At 50.8% G+C, this 9,332-nt stretch overlaps 1 pseudogene; it reads left to right on the top strand.

The window, feature by feature from the left end:
* LOC123066841 (LRR receptor-like serine/threonine-protein kinase FLS2) overlaps window positions 1-3,089 on the top strand; it is a 12,788-nt pseudogene extending 9,699 nt beyond the window's left edge.
* Window positions 3,090-9,332: the final 6,243 nt, after the last annotated feature.

The following is a 9,332-nucleotide window of genomic DNA, read 5'->3' as shown; positions in this document are numbered from 1 at the left end:
TCCCCATGACATATTTGGTGCTGGTACTGGTTCACCATATGAAGGCATGAACATGTAACCACCTCTCCCACCATATGCACCATGCAGCTACTGCCACCTCCTCCTGTAGCTCCAACTTGGCAATCACCAAACACTAGGTGGTCGATACTCGAGAGACAAAGAAATCCTATAGAATAAATTTGACATGCTTCCTAGCACTGTTCAAGAAATCTTCCGATTCGCCGATTAATCTTCCGATTTATCGCTAATCGGGGGGTGACCGATAAGATTATGCCTTATCTTTGCCGTTTATCATTTGGACCGATTTATCATTCTGACAAGCAATTTAGCGGGAATATGTCGATAAATTAGACCTATTCATAGAACGATGTCTGCAAAAACTATGTTTATTTATGTTTTGTGGACATTGCTACGAAATATGTACTATTGTCCTATTTTGTTTGCCATTATACGAGGATTCAAACGCTAGAAATCAAGGTAACACTTCTGTCAAATATTATTTTTGTGTTGAATATAGCGTATTTTAGTGTTGGGAACCTGATATTTGCAAAAAAATATCCGATTAATAGTCGACCAATAAAATCGATTAATCGGCCGATTTCCGATTAATCTCTGATCTCTAGCTGACCGAAACGATAACGATAAGCGATATCCTCAACATTGCTTCCTAGGTGATATGCTCCAAACTAGACTGGGAGAATGCCAAACCATCTTGCATTTATGCACTAAAAAAATCATATGTTCTATATTTTCAATCAGGCACCACACCCTGCACAGGACATTGCATGCGATAGGTCGATTTGCTGAAATTGCACGACATGTAAAGTGGCATATAGAACATCCATTGTCATAGATACAAACATCAATCTTGGATTTTCTTAATTTTAGATAGTAACAAGGTACATTTACATGTTTACTCATTCTCTCCGGAACATCTCTATATTCTTGGATTATGCAGAATGTGCATTTTGTTGTCTTAAGTACGATGCTAATGGCATTTTAACTCTATTTGCAGGAGAGATTCCAAGATCGCTATTCACCTCTCCAGAATTGTTAGGGTTGGATCTTTCGTCAAACCAACTTTCTGGATCGATACAAGAGTTTGATGCATCAAACTCACACATCTCAAGCATTTCTTTGAGTGAAAATCAAATAAGTGGACAAGTTCCTGCATCATTCTTTCAACTCAAAAGTTTGGTGGTCCTGGATCTTAGCTCAAACAATTTGACAGGTTTGGTAATGATGAGTTTATTTCCGAAGTTACGAAAGCTTGGTTTCTTGGATCTCTCATACAACAAATTGTCTGTCCTGGATGGAGAAGGCAGGAAAACCGTGGTACCCATACTGCCTAAACTCCAAAACTTACGACTAGTGTCTTGCAACATGAAAACAATTCCTAGATTCTTGATGCATGTTAATCACCTCAGCATATTGGATCTTTCGGACAACAAAATACATGGGACTATACCCCAATGGATATGGGAGACATGGGATGATAGCCTTACACAATTAAATCTTTCCAACAACATACTCACACATATGCAACTCACCTCATATGTTCTTTCATTCAGTTATTTGCACATTCTTGATCTCAGTTCCAATAGACTTCCAGGACAAATCCCAATGCCAATCCTGTTGAAAGGAGTTGACACTTACTATCAATTCTTGGATTATTCAAACAACAGATTCTCTTCTCTTATGTCAAACTTCACTGCTTATCTTAGCCAAATCGCTCATCTAATATTGTCTAGAAATAACATTAGTGGAGAAATACCACACTCAATTTGTGATTCAAGCAACCTTGAAGTCCTTGACCTGTCATACAATAACTTCAGTTGACTAATACCATCATGCCTGGTAGAAGGTAGCAGGTTGGCCATTTTAAATTTGAGGGAGAACTACTTTTAAGGAACATTGCCTCATAATGTTAGTGAGCATTGCAATCTTCAAACAATCGATTTGCATGGCAACAAGTTTCAAGGTCTGATGCCCAGGTCTCTTTTAAATTGCTCATACTTGCAGGTTCTTGATATTGGAAATAATCAAATTGTTGATACTTTCCCATCCTGGCTGAGTAGGCTTTCCAATCTCCGTGTCCTTGTTTTGAGATCCAACCAGTTCTATGGCCCGCTTACTTATCCTCTTAGAGATAGCAAATTTGGGGGATACTTCTCAAAGTTACAAATCATCGACATAGCCTCAAATAAATTCTCGGGCAAATTGGATCCACAATGGTTTGAGAGTTTGACATATATGATAGCAAAGTCAAATGACACAGGATATATTTTATGTCATCCGTTGACATACAGTATTTCATACTACCAAGATACTGTTGCAATCGCATACAAAGGGCAGTATGTGACATTTGGGAAAATTTTGTCTGGCTTAACTGCAATTGACCTCTCAAATAATGCACTTGATGGTGACATTCCGGAATCAGTTGGAAGACTAGTTTCACTACACATACTGAACATGTCACACAATACACTTAATGGGCGGATTCCATCACAAATTGGTGAGATGCGTGAGTTGGAGTCATTAGACCTATCCTGGAATGAGCTTTCTGGGGAGATTCCAGAAGAGCTAACAGATTTATCATTTCTTGGCACCCTGAACTTGTGTGGGAACAAGCTGGATGGTAGGATACCACAGTCACATCAGTTTGCAACATTTGAGAACACTTCATATGAAGGGAATGCCGGGCTCTGTGGGCCACCTTTATCCAAACCATGTGGAAATTTGAGTAATCCAAATGAGGCACAAGTAAACAAATCGAAGGATCATGTGGACGTTATTTTGTTTCTCTTTGTTGGAGTGGGCTTTGGAGTTGGATTCACAGCAGGTATTCTGCTGAAATGGTGTAAAATCGGCAAATGGTTCCGGATTGTGTGAAAATGGTCCGAAGACACAAGACTCACTGTGAGTACAGTTATGCTTGCTATTACTGGAGGGGGCTATAAGTTGTAAGATGTCACCCTATCTTCTCACATTTTTGTTTTATCATCTATCATGACTGGTGCATTGTCATGCTTATGTAATATTGCTAGCAGGATTGTGATGCTTATACAGAAATTGCAATAATTGCTCAATTCCTAGTATTAATTGATTTTTTTAGAAAAGGAGGTTAAGACCCCCGGCCTCTGCATCAATCGATGCATGCAACCATCTGTATTAATTATTCAACAAAAGTCTGACAAGAACATATATGAAGTCACCCGAAGCCACCACTCACACCTACAACCTCGATAATGTGGAGTGCTCTCACTCCCCATATCAAAAACCGGTGTCGTCTGATCCATCCACATAACGTATCGGAACCTACAGGTGGTGCAGCAAACATAAAGCGTACACCACATGAACACGTCGCGGTTGCCACTAGTACACACCTCAACACCATTCCGCTAAGTACCACCAGCCGACACAACTTGAAGTCTTCGGAAGGTCTGTCGTGCGTAGCACCTGCCGAACAGGCATGACACAGCATAGCACCTGTCGGCCAGGCATGACTCGACATCTCCACTGAAGCTCCGTGCAAGATGAAGCCGCTCCACCTCCTGCCTCAGTCTTCAAGCGCTGCTCCGCAAACGATGCTCCCAAGAGAGAAAGGACATTGCAGTGCCACTATCATTCGATCTCGAACACCAGATCCTAGGGTTTCACCCGGAGCAGCTCGAGTGGGTCGACAATAGTTACAGGACGATGACTTAATCAAGGGAACGACGCAGAGCGCTGCCATCGCCCGCCATCAGCTCGGTTTTCACCGGCAACTATGCTTCCCCGACTCACAGCCGGGACTAGATGATGAATCCGAGCACCCAGCCACAGGCCGACCACCTCTGATGAGAGAGATGACCACCGCCGCCGGCTGCACCGGCCGACATAGATCTGACCGAAGGTGCCGCCGACGCGTCCACCGAGCCCTCCACGCCGCCGCCGCCGATCCAAAGGCAGACGGTGCGCTTCCGCCGCCGCCCGAATAGGGCCGGCCGCTGCGCCCGCAGCCCACGCCAGCTCCGTGTGAGGCTGGGCCGGCCACCACGCCGCCGCGCCGCAGCCATCGCCGTCGTGCCGCAAAGATCGGATCGGGCATGCCACGATTAGGGGCCCTGCACAACCCCAGAGACACGGGAGAGAGTCGGCCGCCAGGCTTAGCCTAGCGGCGTCCCCCGGCGGCGGTGGAGGGAAGGGAGAAGGGAGTCCTGCTTCCCTGCCTGTGACACTAATGCCGCAGCAGTGCCTGCATCCGCCTTTTCTGCATCTTGCAGCTCTGATGTCCATTTGAGGATCTTCGAGAACCATAGCCACTGTCTCCGTAGCAGTCTCATCACTCCTCACTATTCTGTGTAGCAGTCTCAGTTTTGTCGATGCGATGCCCATGGAGTCCTGGCCTCTTTATCTAGCCTCCGTCATTCCTCACCCTCCCCCGATTAAAAAAAGGAAGAAGCTCCAGTTTTGTACTGACATTTTTTACTGGCCAAAGATGACCATTTTATCTGAAATATGATGACTTGATGCACCGTGTTAATTGGTCGTAACAGGAAGTTGCTCTACTTGATTATAATAATAGCAATACCAAACAGAAACAAACACAGCTTGATCCATCAATTAAGATACTTAGATTTAAGGTGCAATTGTGACTGTCATGGAAGCTTTTGTGCTTGTGTTCTGGACTAGAGTACAGAGATTGGTAGCATTCCCGGTCAAATGTAAAACACAGTTTGGGTCGCAACTCTGAAACTGATATGGGATTCTTCTGTTTCAGTCATTCCGTGTTAAGTGGTTGTATGCGCTCTGAAAAATCCTCATAGTAAGAAAGATCAAACACAAAGCTTCATTATAATCCTGACTCCTGAGTTGACTTCATTCGATATAACACTAGCTTTAATTTCGGTACCTGAAAAATAAAGTCCTGGATGTGCTCCACATCCTCCTAGCGTGTAGCCCTTTGAGCTCTGCCACATCCGCATCCTCCTTCCCATTACAGAAATTGGCAGAAAATAAATGTATCGACCACAAAATTGATGAACTAGCGGCATCGAACATATTGGAAATTGCTATCGGACGAGATGTATGTACCTCGTGGGCTCAGATCCGGTATCGAGGGTCGAGGCTGTGGCGCTTCAGCGAGCTCCGGCGAAGGATCTCCGCGCTTTGCATGCCGTCGCGATCTCTGGGTGTCCAAGGCGTCGCTGTCGACAGCAGGGAGGAGGAGCGCGCCTCTGTTTTTTTGGCCCCTCTTCAGGAAGAGGAGACTCGGCGATGGCCTTTTTCTACTCGCGATGGGCTGACTGATGCGTACGGGCCTGGGCTTGACGGGCGGAAGAGAGTGGCAAACACAGTTTCCGGCCCAGTATGTTTCGTGCTGTTTCTCCCTCAATAAAAGAAAGGACGTCTCTCACTTGTCAGCCGAGAAGAGAAGACGGGAAAAAGAAGAGAGAGATCGGTGATGGCGCGCGCAGCGAACGGCACGGGCTGACTGACTACGGGGCGTACCTCTGGGAACTAAACCAGCGTGAGGAAGACCGAAGAAACGGGGTGGTGAGGAAAACGGCGCTCGAGTCTGCGCTGGATTGGGTCGCGCACTGCAAGCCTACATTCCGTTGTGGATGCTTCATCGAAGGGGAGGATGCTTCATCCCTCCCACTCGACAACGAGTGTCCAGAGGACTACATGCAAGAGGAAGAGGATGAGTGTCACATCGAAGCGGAGCCTTTGTTCGAGGACGAGCTCGCCAACCAAGTCGCCGGGGCGAAGCCGAAGCGCAAGAGCAAGCAGACGAAGGCATACACCACGGCTGAGGACAAGCTTCTTTGTGAGTGTTGAAGGAACATTGGGCAAGACCCCAAGGTCGGCGCCGAACAAAAGGCATCAACCTTTTGGATTTGTGTCCACCGTGAGTTCCATGAGTGCAAGAAGTTTCTGCTGTACCAAATACTAAGCACGCGCGGGTGGGTGTTCATTTCAAAGCGATGAAGGGTGATCCAACAAGAGTGCAACAAGTTTTGCGCCACTCATGAAAGCGTCAAGGCCCGGCCCATGAGCGGCATCGGCACACAAGACATGGTATGCCGGCGGCCACCCTCTTTTGTGTCATTCCGTTTATGCAAGCCAAGATGCTTGAGATGGAGGCGGAGAAGCAAGCCAAGATGCTGATGCAAGCCAAGATGCTTGAGATGGAGGCGGAGAAGTAAGCCAAGATGCTGGAGATCGAGGCCGCCAACGCCAAGATCAAGATGAAAGAAGTAGCTCTCGCGAGCATGATGACCGGGGTGAAGATCATGAAGGTAGATCTCAACACCGTGTCGCCAAGGAAAAGGCCGTGGTTTGAGAAGATGCAGGCCGACATGCTCAAGTTCGACGACGAGTGACCTATGTCGGCGACCGCTATCTTTTTTGTATGCCGGCAAGTGTGATGGCATGACCACGGCCGCGATGGCGTAGTCGAACTCCCGCCTTTTTTTGTGTGCTTGCATGTGTGCCGGCCGCTGGCAAGTGTGCCAGCTGAACTGTGTGCTATTTTTCTGAAGCTGGCATGCCGGCGCTGGCATGCTGCCGGCTTGAACTTTTGAGCCACAACATGGCCGCTGGCATGAACTATGGCCGCGGGCGTTTTTTCCAAAATTTGCGCGCGGACATGAGATAGGTCGGGATGTTGGATGTATTGCCGACCCAAATCTCAAACGAGGCGGACGCCGAGCGGACGGCCGACCAAATCAAACGGTGCTTTTGTCCGTTTTTTGTCCGTTATGACAGATTAAGCCCGTTTGAGGGGGTGTGGGCTAGACACGAGCCAGACAACAGGTGTGTGTACTACTGGCAAACATTGAACTGTCGTGTTTGTTTTTCTCTCTCAAAAAAAATTGAGTTGTCGTGTTTGCATAACAACAATGTACTCCCTCCCATCTCCATCCCAACCTCGCCGCCACCGGAGGAACGGCCGGCGAAGCCGGCGCCGGCTCCCGGGAAGGTGGCGGCGGGGCGAGATCGCTCCCTTTCGTGGTGAGAGTCCGGATCTGAGGCGGCGGCCTCGCTGGTGCGGACGGCGCTCCCCCGGCGACGGGGAGTGATCGTCGGTGAGGTAGACCGGTTCCCCTCGGCTGCACGGGCAGCGAGGTCCCGGTGGGCGCAGGTCTTGGTGCGGGGAGGCCCTGGGCTCCCCGCGTCAGATCGGAGGCGATCCTGGTCCGCTCGTGATGCATGACCTTCGGCCGGCCTGGATCTCCGGCGTACTCGCGCCTGCGGATGTTGTGGCTGGTTCGGAGGTGGCGGCAGGGTGCTTGGCCGGGGGAAACCCTTGGCCGCCGGTGGCGGTCATGGCGTCGATGGCGTCCCGGACACCATTCCCTCCTTGGTGGCGGCGCCGAGGCTAAACCTCCCCTGCCTCCCCCCTTCCCCTGCGCCCGGGTGAAAACCCTAGCCCCGGTGGCTAAGCGGCGGCGGCGCCACAACGTCGTCACCTTCTTGAAGGCGCCGACTTGGGCATGGGGATGCTGGGTGTGCATGGCGAGCTTATCTGGTTCCTGGTGGCGGCCCGCCTGATCTGCTGCGTCGCAGCTCCGGGCAGTGTCTCAGGGCTGCGGTGCTTCTCTTCCGGCCGTGTCTCCGATGGGGACCTCGCTCTTCCTCACCCTGTACATGCCGTGGTGGAGCGGTACTTCATCTCACTCATTGATGGCGGCGAAGATCGGCGGCATCGCGCTGTGGAGGCTCGCCGCCCGATGCGCGGAGATGGACTCGCGCAGGAGGAGGTTGCTGTCTGGCGTCATGGTGACGTCGATGGCAGAGTGGCCAGACAAGGTAGAAGCCTCAATATGATCTGAAGACGGACCTGTGAAAGATGGTGGCGACGACACACGATTGCGTCTGACCGGATTGTGCCCCAGACCTGGTATGTGGCTCGGCTGGGGCTTCCGAATATGTTTCGGTTTCCGGCTGTTTGATGTTAGGCTTAGGTGAGTGGTTTGGGTAGTGGCCCAGCTAGCACCCCTTCATCATTTTGGATAGGAGTAGCGGCATGTGTTGCCAAGATGGTGGATTCAGGCTAATTGTTGTAATACTTTGTAAGGTCCTCAAGAATAATCAATAAAGTGGCCGTATGCATCTCCCAGATGCAGAGGCCGGGGGTCATCCTCCTTTTCTAAAAAAAACAATGTACTCCCTCCGTTTTGAAATGTAGGTCGTTTAAGGGTTTGACGTGTAAATTTCGTAACGCTACGATAATTTTTCACTTTCCAAAATGCCTTCCCACCACCGCTCACACCCATTCGAGCTCACTCTCTCGTTCCCCTCTCACGCACCCCTCTCTCGCTCCCCTCCAGATCCTCGTTGTCGCTGGCCTCTCCTCGCCGTCGTCGCCGCCGAGCCACCCCGCTTCATCTATTTCTCCCCACCACCGAGCCACCCTGTTTCCTCCCACCACCCGTAGGTCAAAAGGTTGAATTTTTAGGCGCCGGCGACGAGCTTCTGGGCGGCGGAGGCACTGGATCCGCGTAGGCCGACGCCGGCGACGAAGCAACATGGATCCGGGCGGGATGCTGCTAGAGGACTTCGGGCTGTGGGTGGACCTGGCGCGGCGCATCCGCGAGGTGCTGGCCAACTACGCGGAGGGCACCACCATGGTGCGGGAGCCTATCCAGAACGCCGACAATGCCGGGGCCTCGTGCGTCTGCCTTGGCCTCGATTGCCGCGCCCATGGGGCCCGTTCGCTGTTCGCGCCCGCGCTCGTCATGAAGCTGCTCGTCATGGCCATGTCCATCCTCAGCGCTCTCAAGCTCGCCCCGTCCCCGCCGCCGGCGCCGTGTCGGGGCGTCTCTCTGTGGCCACGAGCACCTATGGGGCAGGGGGCCCCTTCTAGTCCGGCAAGGGAGCGGAGGGCGTGCGCAGAGCAGATCGAGGTCACGCGCGCGGGGGAGACGGGCGATTTTTACCCAGCTTCGGAGCTCTCCGGAGAGATAAAACTCCTACTGCTGCTTTGTGTTTTTATTTGTTCTTGCTCGAGAGCGCGAGCGTGTGGTGGTGTTGGATGCGTCGAATGGGCCGAACCCCTTCTACGTGCGCATGTGCCTCCCTTTTATAGTCTGAAGGGGGGCACCAACAGGTGGCATCGTAGGAAGAGGGGGTAAAAGAGTAAAAACGCAGGTTGGTACAACAGTGTCCAACAATGTCCCCTACCTAACTCTGACGGCAGGGGACAAGGGCATTTAATGCCCGTCCGGTCGTCCCAACAGTGCAAAGAAACGACCGTTAGGTGAGCCACCGGTCACCACGATGGCCTCCTTGTCAGCTCCGCTTGCCACCTTGCTCCGCATGGCTGTGCAGCATCTCGCCACGTG

The sequence above is a fragment of the Triticum aestivum genome, chromosome 3B (assembly GCF_018294505.1).
Source record: "Triticum aestivum cultivar Chinese Spring chromosome 3B, IWGSC CS RefSeq v2.1, whole genome shotgun sequence".
NCBI lineage: Eukaryota > Viridiplantae > Streptophyta > Magnoliopsida > Poales > Poaceae > Triticum > Triticum aestivum.
The sequence above is the reverse complement of the archived record's forward strand: the minus strand, read 5'-3'. Positions and strand labels throughout refer to the sequence as shown.